Source organism: Pagrus pagrus (assembly GCF_965226575.1).
Source record: "Pagrus pagrus genome assembly, chromosome: 4".
NCBI lineage: Eukaryota > Metazoa > Chordata > Actinopteri > Spariformes > Sparidae > Pagrus > Pagrus pagrus.
In genome coordinates, this window is record NC_140188.1 from 2,114,790 (window position 1) to 2,132,043 (window position 17,254).

A 17,254-nucleotide genomic window follows, 5' to 3' on the forward strand; every position below is an offset into this window, starting at 1 on the left:
CTGATCACGCTGTAATCTCACTGGTTGAAATGTTAAAAAGGCTTTTGTACTTTTGCCATTAACCAATTATACAAACTAATGTCAGATGTCCCCGAGTCAAACTCGCTATTTACAGAAGTGTGTGGGCTAAAAATGCTCGAGAAGCCTAATTCTCCTTTAATCCCTCTTTAGTGTAATTTACTACATGTTTACAATCGAGAAGGCAAAATCATTATGTTTTCAACATTAGGAAGTGTGAAACCCAGGGACACTTTTTAACGAGGGATCGTTGCGTCTCCAGGTGAGTGTATGGTGACTGAAATGTGTATTTTAATCCAAAACGTGACATTTTCTAAACATAACCTGAGCAGAAGCACGACTGCCACGAAATAAAATACAATTGAACCTAACGAGACGTAAAGCTGCAACATAAAGAAACAGAAGGTTTCACATTACTGTGATTTTGCAGAAACGTATATTGCAAAATTTTATTCTGGCGATTCAGTTGATTTTGCCGACACGTCTGCCATCTTCACTACGGATTACATTAACCACCAGGTGCCTTATCAGATTCTAGCAGTCATGATTTACTGGCCATACACCGATCATCATAATTAACAAACCAACATTTCCCAGCTTATTAATTTTTCAGATGACGGACTGTGCCGGTCTTCGTTTCACACATAATGAGACCACATGTAGAACCGGTGCATTAAATATTCCATTACAGACGACCTACCTGAGTGTGTTGGGGGAAGCAGGGAGATCTCAGGTAGAGTCGGTCCTTTTTGTGGCGAATTCACATTCCAGTCACATCACTGGCCTCAGGGTTACAACAGGATGACAAGCTAACAAGGGCACCCTCCTACCTGCAGAGGAAGAGGAAGAGGAAGAGGAAGAGGAAGAGGGGGGAGGGAGCGCAGAGACAGAGAGGAGAAAGAAAGAAATGTCAACATGTTGCAGCATTAATTCATTAGTATTCCTAAAGCTTCTTTCCTTCTGTCGTCTGTCCCTCCTGTCACTTCCTTTCCTTCCCCCCTCTCTCTCCTCTCTCTCTCCTCTCTCCGTCCTCCATTCGAAGCTGTTCTGCCTCTTTTCCTTTGTTAAAGTTCCTCAGCAGGACGAACAGGAAGTGTGAAGGGAAAATCAGACGGGAAGTTTCTGATAATTTCATGGGAGATGCAAAAGTTTGGTAATAATCAGGAAAAAGACTCAACAACAAAGACAACAACGTTTCGGTAGGACAATGGGGGACGCTGTCTTCAGGAGGGTTGTGGACTCCCTCAAAATCCCACCAAACACACCTGGACCAACAAATCTACGCCACTGAATGCAAAGAACATCATGACAGGTAAAGTTCATACATCAATCGATGCGCGTATGTTCACAATAGAAATAGTATAAATATAATACAAAAGTATGTTAGAGCTTAATGTGTCGTCAAACAGATAAATGTCATCAAAGATGACAGAACTGGCCACCTCATGACGTCACAGTAACAAGTAAGTCATCCAGACCACCAGGAGGCGTGGTCTAATATTTATAAAGGGTACTTTTCACAATAAAAGTCACAAAACTTCAGGCGTTTCCTCGTGCAGGATGAATGAATCTTCTAGAGCAAACAGACAGTGTGAAGGGAAAATCAGACGCAGGAGGTTTGTGATAATCTCATGGGAGATGCAAAGTTTGGTAATAACAAATTTAAGCTGCAGACAATTGACAGTTTATCCTTTTCAGTCAGGAATGATTTCCACGTCAAACACAGCCTGGACACTTTGTTGTTGATGTGATCGTCACCGTGTTGCCAGATCGGGTGTTTTTCTGCCAAATTGGGCAGTTTTGGTTGCATTGTGTGGATAAAATGAGCTTAGGTTTTAAATGCACGTCGGGGGGAAAGTTGTAGTTTACTAAGTTAGATAAATATTTTTAAGTTGTCCTTCATTATTTCTTTTTCAGAGCGCAGAAATGGAGAATATAAATATGCGTCTTATTTGAAGTGGAAGTGGAAAATGAGTCAAATCAAGTTATCATCTGCAGCTGGAGTTTAAGTGCAGAGAACTGAAATGGGATCCTCTAAATTGCTGAAAAGGTAAATGGGGGATTAAATGTTCAGGATGGATTCGATCAAACTGTTTGATTTAAACGCTTCAGACTGAGCACAGGCTCCCTGGGGACCCCTGGCAGTTTGGAGCTGGATTCAACCATCTCTTCAGCTGTAGTGGACAGTTTGCCATCACTCACAATCCCCTCACCTGCCTCGCTGGTTCAGCAGGTAAAAATGAATCGATACCTGTCACTTAGACCACGATCTTCAGGAAATGGACCGTTTTTTACCAACTGGCTTCAATCTAACGATGCTTCTGTTGGCCCGCGTGCCGACACTCAGGGATCAGTCCTTCAGAAGTAGAAAGAGTTGTGTCTTAAAGCGGCTGACATTTACTCCGACATCCAACAATCATACAGAGAACAAAATCCATCAGAGACGACGGAGAGATGCAGGTTTCTGTAGCTTCAACAGATGGAAATGTTTTGAGAAAAGTGGCACGACTCAGCTAGAAAAAACTCCTCTTACTTTCCGACGTTCCTCATCGCTCCGTCCGCCCACACGCCGTAACCTGCAGCTGGTTCTTCATGTTTGCTCTCTTGGGTTTCTCCTAAGGCATTCTGGGAAAATGCAAGAAAACTCGCTAAGCGAAGCTGACGAGGAAGGTTGAGGGAAAGCGGGTGCACCCAAAAAATAAAAAAATAAATCAGAACATTTCTTCACAGAAGAATTCCTGGAACGCGGCGAACATCACACGCTGATGATAAACGTATAACATCGTGCCAACACGGCGCCTGGAGGTGGAATTTTTCCTCCAAGTTTGATGTCAGAGCGTCGTGGGCGTAGCGTAGGTGAACGTTCGCCTTTCGGAGGAATTGTTACATCACATTCTTTGCATTGGCAAGTATATATTTTGTTTTTCCTCTGATACATTTTTTTAACTTGAAAAACCCCATTTTCTAAATTTATTAAGTCGAGGTGGCTTCAGGCCTGCAGGGATGCACTTCTGTTTACTTTGGTAATTTAGTTTGCACGGCCTATAAAAGATACAAGTAAGGTAATTAAACAAGGTGATAAAATGCCGGCACAACAGAAGAACACAGCATAAACACAATTTGTGCTGCTGAGATAAATGACAGGGAAAAAAAAAAGGCCGAGCCGTAATGACTGCGGCACCAAACAAGAAGAAAAATACAATAAAGTCCTGATGATAAGTTGCAACTGAATTAGATAAGAAAATCAAAATGATTTAAAAGGCGACATGATGGACAACGGCAGAGAAACAACAATGTTCATGAAAAATAATCAGAAAAAGGAACATTAATAACAGGGAAGGAGTTAGTGGAAGTGAGTGGGAGGAGGAAGGAGGAGACGACTCACTGGGGGAAACTTCAAGCTGTGTTGTTCAGACACTCGAAAGCAGGAAATTTTTAGCAACGGCGGGAAGCTGTCTCACCAGAGAATCAAACAAACAGGAGATCTGGAAACTTCCAGCAGATCTAATTTGAAGATGCAAGTCCAAAAAAATTGACACTGAAGTACCTCTGAGTGGTTTTTACCCAGCGTGTGCTTCAACGGAAGATGAGCAAGACATCAAATGTGGCATCACATGTAGAAAATGTTTATTTTTTTCTTGTGATATTCTATTTTTCTTTACTTATAGTCAACAAATCCCACGTGTGGACAGAAACCATCAGGGAACTGAGTCTAAATATAAGTTGTGTGTGTGTATCACAGTCTGATATATCTTCTTCCTTCTTCTGCCAAATAGCTCCATTGTTGTTGAATTAAAAACATCAGTGAGCCTGTTGCACCGGCTGACATGCTCCTTAATTACCATGAACACACTCTGTAATTTATTAGGAACAACTGTGGATGAATCTGCCACTGAAAATAGTCCCAAACAAAAGCAGTATTTCATCATATTTTGGTCACATTGCCTTTACAGGGATTAATGAGCCTTTTCGGGAAATAAAACTAGATTTGCGAGCTTAAAGTTAAAGTTAGTTTGTTAGTTAAAAGGCAAATCAGGCAGGTTTCAAGCAGAGTCAAAGCAGTGAATCAGAGAAATACAACTTTATTTTCTGATTGGTTACGGTGGCTACGTCCTAAAGCACAAATAAACATGCCGACACCTCCACACAACCCTCTGGACTTTTTGTGTGTGTGAGCAGCTCACCCCGCCCTCAGTCAAACTGACTGAGCTCTTTATACAGAACGAGGGCAGAGCAGAGTGACAGAGACAGTTATATGATCCGGTAGCTTTGTTTTTGTTGAGTTCCAACCTCACTTCCTGAAGACTGACGGCCAGAACTTAAGAAAACACAGGCAGAGGGCTGGATCTCTGAAGATACAGGCACCGCCACACACTTAACATAAATGCAAATATGCAATTTAAAGGTACTTCTGCATTTCTTTCAAATCTGGTTGTGGATGTGTGTATTTGGAGTGTGTGTTCAGTTGCACACCACACATACAGGGTGAAGTCAGGAAAATAAAGTAGAGACGTAAAAAAAAAGGTGAAGTCAGACTTAAAGTCGGATGTAAAAGTGAAGGAGGCGTTTCACTGCGACGCTTCCCATGTCCCTGCAGGTGATCACCTCTCTGACTGGCAGCTGGATTAGCATTAGCATGGCTACACAACAGCGGATTAGAGTTGGTATGACCTGTTGCTACACAAAAAAGGGATTAGCTTTAGCATGTGCTGCTGCGGGCTAAGAGATTAGCAGTAGCTATAGCACGGCTCCGCGCTACATGAGATAAAGATTAGCTATAGTCCGACTCGGTACTGAATAAAAGATGAATGTATAGAAGCAGTCGGCAGGAGATTTAACATTGTGTAGGATAGAAGAAAGATTATCACGGCTTCAAATTGCGATCAGTTACCGTTGTTTGTGAGCAGAATTATAATTATCATAATCAGAAATGCTAACTCGTTGACAAAAATAGCATTCACAATCGAACAGCATTAAAATCTCCCCTTCAAACATTTTCTATTCTTTATTATATTTTATCATCTACAGTACATTTCTACATCATCTCTACATCTACTTCTCTTCACTTCCTCCTTTGCTCTAGTTATAATAAATACAGCCACTAGAGGTCGCCTCCTAACAAAAACCTTAAATATGGTTTGAAAGAAAGATGCTTTCACTGTTGACTTATATGATTGTTATTCTGATGACGGACTGGGATTGAATCAAGTGTGTTGCAGACGTTATCTGACCGTACACAAGTACACTGATCACAACATACCGATTCAAACTTAGTTGGCTCAGTGAGATATTGTAGCCTTTGCCTCTGTGTGTTGGTGCACATTGTTTTCTCTGTTGAGAAGGTGATCGGCTGCAATCTGCCACCCCTCCAGGACCCGCACGCCTCAAGGACCCTGATACGTGCAGGTAAGATCCCAAGATCCCATCCCGGCACAAACTTTTCAAAACCCTCCCCTCTGTTAGGAGGCTGCGGTCCATCAGGACCAAAACCTCTCGCCTTAAGATCAGTTTCCCCTCCCTCCTTCACTTCAGTTTTAGTCACTGACGCTCTCATTTTGCACATTGAAATATCAGTTTCTGCTGCGAGCTCACACAAATCTAGGACAGACTTTTCGCAGTACTGGACAAATCTGGACAGTCTTCACCTACTTTAAAATCGGTCACACTCTATTTATATTTGTATAGTTTTTATTATGTCTTTTAAGCATTGTTTAAGTAGTAATGTTTGTTGTTTTGCACCTACAGACCACAGCAAATTCCTCGTATGTGTATGATTCTGATGGCGTAGAGGTTGGATAAAGACAAATAGGTTTGAGGGTGTTTTTTATGAGCATGTTTCTAAAACGAAATAAAAAGTTTCAGCCGACATTTTTATTAACATATACTGAAACTTTATAAGAAAACATTTAAGCACTACGACTGCAACCTTCAAAAGCAACAAAAGAAGAATACCTGCCAACAAAAGTGTCGGGGCTGCTGTTCTGTTCAGAAAAATAAAAAAAAAAGATACTATTTCAATCTCAAGAGTGAATTCTGCAAAAATCCTTTCTGGCTATGTTACACAAGCAGCTGTCAAGTGTCACTTGTAATTACAGAGGAGCTGACACTCCTGCAATAAACATGCTTTGAGGGAATGAACACTTACAGTACGCGTGTCCTGCTGTGACACCGCGAGCACGGAGGGCAGAGAACAAAGGGAACCGAGCTGGTGCTGGAGCTGGTGCAGCCCGGTTTGAGTTTTTAACATGGAGGAGAGAGAGGGAAAGTAATGATCATGCTGTGGAAGGTGTTTCATTTTTCCATTCTGTGTCTGCTATAATCCAAGGCGAATCAAAACCGTCTGACGGACAGTTTGGCTGCTGTGGTACAAAAGCAAGAAAAGCTGCAGTTTTCTGTAATTATCTTCCTTCAAATCACAGAATACTTTGTGATTTGTGTGTCGAGTTTGATGAATGTTGAACCTAGAAAAGTAAGAATGAAACAACTCAGCGAGGCAGCGACTAAAGCAAGTGCTGTCCTTTCTTTAGGAACAAAACATTTGGTTTCAGCTCTCGAGCATCGCTGTGGTCTAGGAATGAAAAACTCAGGTATGTGGGTCACTCACTCATCGGTCAATTAAACCCCCCCTCCCTCCATTTTCTCATTAACCAAACAGAAGTCGTTAATAAACTGCTGATTACCCAAAATGCAATTGCACGTGTGAGCACGCGTTCCACCTGTTTTAGTCTCTTTATGATCGGCAGCACAACCATTAAAATTTTATTAGCGTGAGTCACAAAATGCTAATGAGCCTCACAAGGCTTGTGTGTTAAGATGTCAAAAGCATTGAGGAAATTTAATTAGGTCATAAAGTTGTTGGACAATCATGAACGGGCGCTGGGTAAACAATAAAGATAAAAACCAATAATGTGCACCAACAACACGGCCGCAGAGCTGCTTGATGTTTCGGTTTGCTTGTTAAAGATACGCTCGCTTTAGCTGCGTCGCTGGACTCTGCAGGCGTCACTTAATGACTCAGGCCAGTCGCCGGGATGAAAAGTCCTTTAACAAACTCTTCGTTGACTATTCCTTTCTCATCCAAAGCAGACCTGTTGTTTCCCTCCTCACGTCAGTCTCAGTTGCTGCAGAGATGTCTCGACTTTCTCCACCTTCTCCTACAACCTTCTTGACTTCGTCTCTGTCAGTCTCGCAAACTGTCAACAGCTTCAACATGTTTTCATTCAAGTGACAAACACATGAAACGTACACAAAGAAGACACCCACATACGTACAGACACTGCAGCGATGCTCAGACTCAGAGTCAAGCTTTCACAGGGATGCATGGTAGAGATTTTATACGTGGGAGGAGCAGTCATGTACGGCAGGCATCACAGTAACACATCTTTACATCCACAGCAGCTGCTGTATTGGTGTTTTGTGTGAGAGCCTTTGGATTTATTTGAACGGAAGTAATTGCACTTTGTTTAAACTCTGCAAAACCAACGTAATGTACCGGTACCAGCGTTTCTTTGCGTACTCCCTTTCCATTTAACCAACCAGATTCTGCCTCGAACACTATCAGTCAATCATGTCTCTGCTGTCAAGCTTAAAACTGCTCTCCTCTCTGCCGTCAGCTGTCATTTCAGGCATTTTCCTCCTCCACCCCATCCTCCTCCAGCTCTTCATATCCAGTTCTGCTCGTCAGAATCAGCTCCCCCCGTCGTCAGATCTCCAGGATCCTTCTTCCTCCATCACCTCCCTGAATATTACTTCATCACGATGGAGTCTAACCTGCCAAAGACTTTCTCATTCTCTTTGTACACACGGCAGTAAATCTTCATGTTCAGTCAAAAGAATACAGGTCTCTCCTGATTGAAATACCAGAATGATTTTAACATGTAACATGTGATTTCCCCCGACACCTAGGATGATACCGGTGAGTGTATTGATCTCGTGTTTAGAGGAATATAAATCCACAGTTAGCCAGGCGAGAAAACTGTCCTCCGACTCCAGTGAAGGGGGTACGCCAACTCTAACATCAGCGCCGGCGAGCACCTGACATACATCGTCGTGCAAGGGATGTTGTCTCTGCATCGCATATCAGTAACTTAGCTGTCAGCCATAGGACATAGGAAGCTGCAACTAATGTGACCGAGCATCTTGTGTTTGCCAAACTGGTCATTTTTCATAAGAAAACAATAAACAGGACACGGAGACATAATTAAGTTTCCTCTGCCATGTTACAGACACCAGCAACTCCTGTCTTACGGCAACTCTGGGGGGACACAATACCTTTACATGGTGCTGATTTTAAATCGTGATGTTATGATGGTACAGGGTTCAGTCGTCAATCAACCCAATCCCAGAGCTGATTAATGAAACAACCAAACCCTGTGTTCAAAAACAAAGGAAATAGTCTTATTGTAGTAAATATGCAGGTGTGACGATGCCTGGAACAAGGAGATGATGTGTATCTCTGTGATGTGATGCAGTTTGAAAAATGTATTTTGTATATGTTGCAAGCTAATAAAGAAGTAATAAAGAAACATGTTAGTTTTAAAGAGTTTTGCTTGTTTCACAAGAAAAAAGCTGTTTGTAAAATGTGAGTATTTGTGTCTTCTGGAGTTGGTAAATGACGGGGAAGACTCTGATAGTGCATCTGAGGTAGAAGTAATGAATCAAGGTGAAGTCAAGGAAAATATCGCTGGATGATAGATGTAGAAAAACCGAGGCGCTCGACAGCTTTTCACATTCAAGAGAAACGATCAACTCAACATCAATCTTAAAACACTAAAAAAAATCATGGCGTAAGTGATGACTGCTTTAACTCGAGTAGTTTAAAACAAATCAAGAAGAAAAAGCTCCAAAACCAAAATGTCTGCAGTGTCGTCTGAATCATGATTAGACATGAAAGTGTGAAGGAAACCTCTCAGCTGCTGCCGGCACACGACTCAGGTGAGTTCAAAATGCGTGCTTAGAATAAATGTTTCAGTCCTGACCTGATCAGGAAGCATATTTCTAGTCAGCAGCTATAAGGAAGCACAAACTCATAGAAAAAAAACAGCTACATAGCAGTAGTGAACCATGAATCGACTGGATTCGGGCTGGCAAAGATCTTCTATCATGGTTTTAAATGGCCGTATTGTACACTGTACTTCAGTGCATTTGATTTTGTTCTTTCTTTTCTTCTACATCCACACAAACAAAAACAACTTCTTTACATGAGTCGACACTTGAGTTAAAAAACAAAAGCCTGAAAACAATAAAATTCTAATTCTTTCAAAATAGCAGCTTTAGAAGGTGAAAATGAAATCTACAAACAGAATGTAAAGAAGTGACAGTTTTGACATTATATTGTCTTCATCAGCTGAAGTTAACATGCTAGCCAGCTAGCCCCGGCCCCCCGGTGCTCCGAGCTCCAAGCCTGGACTGCTAGCTGCATGGCTAACTGAGCTAACGGTGGCTACAGTTGGCAGCAGTTTGCAGTTATTCTGTTGAAATTAATACTTTAATTAAATAATAACACTTTAATTAAAATAGTGTTGCAGGTTTTAAGATAAACATCTCATTGTCTATCCTGTAGCTTAATATCAGTATCTTTCAACCAGATCAGACAAACGCTTACATTTTAAAAAGGTACTTAACAGCAGTTATATTCTCATGTTCTGCTGGGAGAGGAGCTTACATTGGTCCATCGTGGATATGACATATATCTTGTAAGCCTGCATTAATCTGCTGACTGAACGTTTAATACACAGGCTCAGGGGTTATGCACTGTGGGTTGGTTAACCTCATGAAAGAGGGAAGAGATCAGTCAGATCAATCCCACCCTGTTCTGATCCCTGGAGTAACAACGTGATAAGAAGGGTATAGACTGTTGAACTTGGTTGTGGGTTATAACTTGGTTTATAGTGTAAAACAACAGAAAATGTAAAATGTGAGGAAACAAACATGACAAGAATCAGATCAAATGACAGGAAAATGGATCAGATTCAGTGATGAGATTAACTTTAAATCACATTCGCAAACATCCATCCAATATAATGAAGACAGTTTCAGTCACATCTGCTCAGCATCACCTACAGCACCTCCATCACCGTGTCTCCTATCTCCTCTGCTATCTCTGCGTCCTTGTCTCCTAGCAGCGATCATCCATCCTCCGTGTGTCGGCCTGCAGTCGACTGTCAGCTCTGACTGATTGTCCAGCGTTTGATCCTGTCGGGGTTTGATTGCCAGGGTCTTGTTATCTGTCATCTCTGAGAAGAGGAAACTCAATCTCAGTTTCAGCCGCAAAATACGGTTTCCCCGGGCAACGCCCCTCCTCGCCATGGAAACAACACGTAAAGTAACGCCGCTGTCGCCGCGTTCGATCCAACGAGCTGCCATCTGTCAGCGTCTGTCAGTGTGTGTGTGTGGAAGTGTGTGTAGGACAGATAGTGAGTGTGTATTTGCTTATGTCATTTATCAGTGTCAATGTCAAGGTGTGTTCACTTGGTTAAATGTGTGTGTGTGTGTGCAGGAGAGATTTATGAGTGTGTGTATACAAAGACATTGCATGTGTCTATGCATGGATGGTTTAGTGTGTGAACCAATGGTGATGGTTAATGGTGATGGTGTGTGTCTGTATGTGTTGGTGAGTGTATTGAGCCTGAGCACTGACCACTCTCATCTCATTACACCAGATTGTGTCACAGATAATGGTAGTGATGGTCAGAAGGACGCTGACCTCCAGTGGTCGATGTTCTCACTGTTCAAGATCAACAGCCTTCGCTACAGTTCACAGGCCGTCATCACACTCTCTCCTCTACCTTAACCATCGTTGCAGCAGTTATTTTTGGGAGAAAGAGTCATGCATCGTCAACTTAATCAGTTTTCTTTTTTGCAGAATCTTTCAGATGTTTTAACTTTCAATTAAAGAAGGGTGAATAGCAAATCGCCGACTTTTCTGTCACGTTGCTTACAGCCATTGTGGATTGTTCTGAAGGCCTCGAGCGCCTCAAAGAAATTCTCAGACCGCTCAGATAACGGGCCACAAACAGAGCGATGCCTTGGAGTTGGTTCAGGCAGTCAGTTCGTGCTGCACTGCTATACAAGCGAGTGACATGCTTCACTCTCCACAAATCATCTCCCAAACAAACCCTCACATCTGGAGGGCTGTTTAAGCTTTAAAATGTCCTCTCTGTCTCTCCCTGCTTCAGTATTGCTGCCTGTTCTTTCAGCCCCACCAAACACGGCAGCACCCACCTGCCTCGAGGCTGCAGCTCAGGGGTTCACACGTGTGCTCGTCTCTCCTGGTATCTCTTTGCAAACATCTGCAGGGAGGGACGAGGTTGGAGGCTGGATGCTAAAAACTAACTACGTTCTGCTGCTGCAATAAACATTTCAAACATGAATTATCTGACTTGAACTGGTAGTAAAATTCACAATAACCCAGGTTGTGTACTATTTTGCCAGATACATGATCAATTATCACAGAAAAAGTAATAACTAAGAAGATGTTTAATCAGGTTTCCCTCCCTGACTGCAGACTATATTACTCACTACATCACTCTGACAGCTCCACCTGCCTGAACCAGCCTCCATCTTACTGCTTCCTCTGTGGCTTCAGCACAGCGTCACAGCTGGAGACGGAGCAGGTCCAGACTGAGCTCCAGTGTGAATAAAGGGACGTCTGTCCTCAGCAGGAGCATGATGTTTTCTGGATATAACTAATAACTGAATCGCCGTGTTTCTCTCATCTCTCTCCTTTGTCTTCTCCCTTTCTCGGCTACTTCCGTCCTCTTTTCCCTCCCCTGTTCTCTCACCCATCTACCTGTCTCTCCCTTTCTCCCCACTCTCCATCTTCCCTTCCTGTCCTCTCGCCTGCATATTCCTCACGTCTCTCACCCTTCCCCTCCCAATTCCCGCCTTGCCCTCACACCTCTCCCCTCCCTCCTCCCCTCTCTCCCATGAGTTATAACAGATAAGTATGAAGCTATCTTAAGCTCCGCTCTTCTTCCTAGAAAGTAATTTGGCAGCGGGTCGCTAAGTCACCCCCAACTGTCACCCGGCAACCGCCTCTATCACCGGGCGGCCATCTATCTCCTCCTCCTCCTGGTTAAATCCCTTACGCTGCCCACCGACACACACACACACACACACACACACACACACACACACACACACACACACACACACACACACACACACACACACACACACACACACACACACACACACACACACACACACACACACACACACACACACACACACACACACACACTCTGGGTCTATAGAGTTGACACAAACACACACACAGGCAACAATATAAATGGAAAACCTCATGAAGGGGTTTAAATAAACAGACGGAGGAAACTTAGATTGTCAATGCTCCATTCAACAAACACACAATCATCACAATCAAAGACTCACACATACATCTGTACTGTCTATACACACAGACACCCACAGATAGTTTTCTCTCTGTGCACTCTTATCAGTCCAAACAGACAGAGGGCAAACAGCTACTAATCTGACACAGTAGTATTAATAACACGTGTCTGATGTGTGTAATGTGTGTGTTTACTGGTGTCGTGCATTAGCATGAACATGCCCCTATGTATCCCTATCCAATATCTGATGTACATGTGTGTGTGTGGTCTCCAGCTGTACTGCAAATAATGTCAGCACAGCCGGCCGAGGGCTCGGGCCGGAGGAACACAGCTGGAGAAGAAGAAAATACAGGGCTGAGGAGAAAGACAAGAAAAGATGAAGATGGAGAGCAGGCGGAGAGCGAGGGATTCAAACAAATGACATGAGAGAGAAAGGAAAGACATCAAAAGACAGGAAGGAGCAGCGGGAGACGGATGGAGGTGCAGGTTTAAAGCGAGGAGGTCTATTTTAATGGACTACTCTGCATTCAGGTTGCTGCTGGAGGCTTGTGGAAACCTCTGCACACTGACTGTGTCTATTAGTCTAGTAAAAGGGCAAACACAACAGCAGCTACAATGCTTTCGCCGCCGTCTACACATCTCATTACATCTACCATTTTCAGGAGGATCCTCGGCCCGCTTAGAGGCTTTTCACCACGCTGTTAGACCACAGGCTAAAACCCAGCCAGCAGGAGACGGTTAGCTGTGTCCCGCCCGGTACAGCCGGGACAGGACGGAGACACGAGATGTTTCTTACTCCTCAGTTCAGCTTCAACACAGACAGGTTTAGTGAGAAGGGACCTTAAACCACAAGATGAATGATGACTGGAAACAAAATTGCGTAAAATGTCCTTGAACAAGACGCTGAACATCTACAGTACCAGCAGCTGCTGTCTAACTGAACCAAAGCAGGGGAGGAAGAAATCGTGATTCATTCAAGGACATTGTGTGGTGAATATTATAACGCGCTCTCTTTGCTCTCGTTTCCTCTCGTTTCCTCTCTCTCTGCAGCTTCGGCTATTACAAAAGTCAAAACTTACAGCGAGACACGATCACTTTGGCCCTTGACAAAAAAATTTGTTCAGAAAATGTCAAAAATGTCATTACATATATTACAGTTTAAGCTTTGACTGCTAAAGCTTGCAAAGTCACTGATAGGAGGCCAACAGGGTCCAGTTCTAGTTCAATATATGTTCTGTTCCAAATATTGAACATAAGACTGTATTTGTTAAATCACTCTCCTCCCTCATTCATATCGGGTAACACTCCCCCGGCTATTGACATACGCCTGCATATGCCTTCATGATGTTGACTTTAGGTCCATTTTTAGATTAAATAAAAAAGGGAAAGTAAAACCCATCTACATCAGGACATACAGTCTGGGTCTGTCCTGTATCTGCTACTGGTGTTACATTATCAGTGCGTATCTCCTCTAATCAGTCCCGCTGTGCTTACGTACACTCAACGAGCTCATTAGGTCTCTCAGTTCGCCACTGAACGTTTCTGCTAATCCTTGAAGAGCAGCTACCGGAGATAAAACGCTTCTGTGCCGCAGCAGCCTGATGAAACTGTTTGAACTGCATCATATCTGCACTTTGTCCGATTTTTTAATAAGACTCAACAGGAGCACCGTTAGTACACCGCTGAGATGTTCTGCAGAGAGAGAAAACAGAAACACAAATGTGCACCTTCCTCTATCCATTTATCCTGTGCAGAGACCAAAAGCTGCTGCCAGCTGCTGCTGTCAGGAGCAGCTACAAGTTTCAGATGAAGAGCAGGAGTGTGACAGACTCGACGTGCAGCCTGGATCATCTAGAAAAGAGGGGAAAAAAACGTCTCTGTGTTCTGTAGGTGTCTGCCGAGTACAACGCTCCAATCACAACACTGAACGACACCACCTACCGCCCACCGCCCGCCTCTTGCTCTTTCCTTTGCGTTGCGTTCTCTCCGTCTCGTCTCAATGACAGGCGAAAAACAACACAACCATTAGCCTTCACCTCTCTCCTCCATGTTTACTCGTCTTCTCTTTCCCTGCTCTCCCTCACGATTTAACCTGTCATCTCGTCTCCTCTGATGCAGATGCCTACTGTGCCGGATTTCACAAGACGCACCAGTTAGCTCGTCATTAGCGCCGTGTGTGTTCATGTGCTGTGATTGTTTTTTATCTTCTACCTCGCTGCGCTGTGGTTCATTAAAGAAGATCAAATAAATAAGTGTCTCACTGTCTCTGCTGCTGTTGTGGCAGGCCGGCCGGGGGTTTAGAGAGGTGATGAGGGGAGTGAGGGACAAACAGAGGAGGTAAACAGTGTTGTTACTGATCGGAGGAGACATACAAGATTTATGTTTTCCCAGACTGTATCTTGTTTCTATGTAAAGACATAAAGGTAAGCTAACTTTTGTTCCTGTCTGTCTCGTACTCATTCAGATTTCCTCTTGAAGGTGTTGACATCCAAATGCCGCACAGACTTTAACCGGAATTAAAAGCAGTCAGCAAAAGAAAATGTTGTTTTTCTTTTACCCTGTTTTTCACAGATTTTCTGCAAAAAAAAACACCTGGTTGTTCAATAAACGAGGTCCCATTGTGTTGTTGACAGCTCGCAAAATGAGAAAAATGGGTAGAAAATGCAAATGAGCTTCTGATTATGCATCACCATCCCTCTGAGAACAAAAAGTTAAACTGTTTATGCTGAAAAATATTATACTTGTACAATCTTTCACTCAGATTTGTGTGTTATATTTTTAATCTAATTGTCACCTTTTTTTCTTTTTGGACACGTTTGCTGACTCCAAACAACAAACAGAAAAACAAGAGAATAAGTCCTGATTGAAGTGGTGTATTAACACAATATAATTAAACGGCTATTCAGAGTACGTGCATGTGAAAAGGATTCGATGTGGACGGGGGCCGAGGGTCGAACCACCACCTGCTGTACCTCCTGAGCCCCAGCAGCAGTCCAGGTGCAGTCCTCAGGACGAGCACACTCTGAGAAAGATCTGTCTGTTTGTATGTCTTTAAAATAATGACAATCATCTCGAGCAGCGCAACAACCCAATCACCAGAATAAATGTCCGCTAACTACGTTTCTGCAAAACCACAGATAAGTTCAGACTGAACGTTTCTTTATGTTGCATCTTTACGTCTGTTCAGGTTGAATTTTCTATTTCTTTCCTGTCTTGATGACAAATCCACTGGAAACGTCGGCAGGTCTCCTTTAAAAAATGGACGTGATATCCTCCGTTTGCTACACGTCAACCTCGGACGTATCTGTGGTTTGCAGACACGTTACCTGCTGACATTATATCCTGGAGACGGGGCTGGTTGTTGTTAGGGTCACTCGCAGTGTTGCTGGCTCAGAGGTGGTTCCTGGCACGCACAAAGTGGAAGGGGAGGAGAACGATGCATGGAATGATCTATATCAACTTTTTGGTGTCCAACATACAGTATACAGTGTGTGCAATACTTTCGTAAATCAAACACATGCTGCACGCAGCTTCTATCACAGGACAATGTTGCCTGCAACCTTTGCTGCATGTGTCCAGCAGCAGTACGACACTGAGTACTTTTCCCTCACAATAATGATTTTTACCCCACAAAACCCTAAAAGTAGCAAGCTGTGTGTCTGTACCACCTTCTCAAGTATTTGTGGTTCCCTTCCCTCGTTATCTCTCCCTCTTTTTCTCTACTTTGATATTCTTTGTTTCTGTGATACTCGGCCAATCTCTCTCTCTCTCCCTCTCGCTCTCTCTCTCTGTGCTATCCCGTCGTCAGCATGTCTTTCTTATCATCCTCTGTGTTCAAGAAGCTAATTAGCTTGCCGATTGTTAGCCGACACAGCAACTGAAATTGACTGGCGGCTTTCCAGACCCTATTCAACACACACACACACACACACACACACACACACACACACACACACACACACACACACACACACACACTCCTCGTCTTTTATCAAAAGAGCAGCCACTGCAGGACCTCTACAGTAGTTTCTGAGATGACTCCTCTTGCTGTGTGTGTGTGTGTGTGTGTGTGTGTGTGTGTGTATGTGTGTGTGTGTGTGTGTGTGGTATTACACAGTGTTGTATAATGACTTGCTGGATGCAGTGAGCTGCAGTCTTGGTGGTTTTGAAGCAGAGAAACGATGAGGCTCCTTCTGTCTTGCAGCCCAAGCCAGACCATAAGCGGTGTTACAGGCGAGACAGCGGGACAACCAGAGACCGCAGTTCATGACGAGACAGCAGAACATTTCCAGCTGGTTTTCTGGTGTCAGAACCAGGTAAACCAAAGCCTCACCAGTGTGACACCACTGGATCTCCAGCCATGTTTATAGAGACAAGAATGGGTATTTTTTTTCTTAAACATAACCAGAACATGACCACAGCATTGTCGCAACATGAAATACAAAGGAGAACATAAAGAAAGGCAAAGGTGCAACATATCTGTGGTCTGCAGGTCAAAAACGCTAATATTACCACACTAGCAGCACCAGTCAGGTCCAGTAAATCACAGAGGAAAACACCTGTCTCATCACTGCACGCCGCTCCATTTAACAACACAATAAACAAAACGCAGGATGGAAACACCAAATGCAGCCAATTTGTATTCCACTGGAGACCAAGTTCAGAAGGTCTTGCCGCACATTGTGTGCGAGCAGTATTCAACAATGTTTAACAGCCCATTTAATCAAAATGTCACAGGTTTTCCAACCAAGGGGACTCCTGTTAAAGCAGAGCTATTCTCAGCTCAAGTGTCTCGTCCTCTGGGGGACAAATGAACCAGCAGGTGTGAAGTGATGTATTGAGACGCTACTGATCCATGAAGTTGAATTTTCTTCTTTCTCTCT

At 43.4% G+C, this 17,254-nt stretch overlaps 1 protein-coding gene across 1 annotated transcript in view; it reads right to left on the reverse strand.

Moving 5' to 3' along the window:
* Window positions 1–17,254, reverse strand: part of LOC311255720 (leucine-rich repeat and fibronectin type III domain-containing protein 1-like protein) — a gene marked incomplete at its 3' end in the record, with an annotated part of 276,352 nt that overhangs the window by 175,092 nt on the left and 84,006 nt on the right. Inside the window, exon 4 of the mRNA XM_084350369.1 lies at window positions 719–848. The remainder of the gene's footprint in view (window positions 1–718; window positions 849–17,254) is intronic.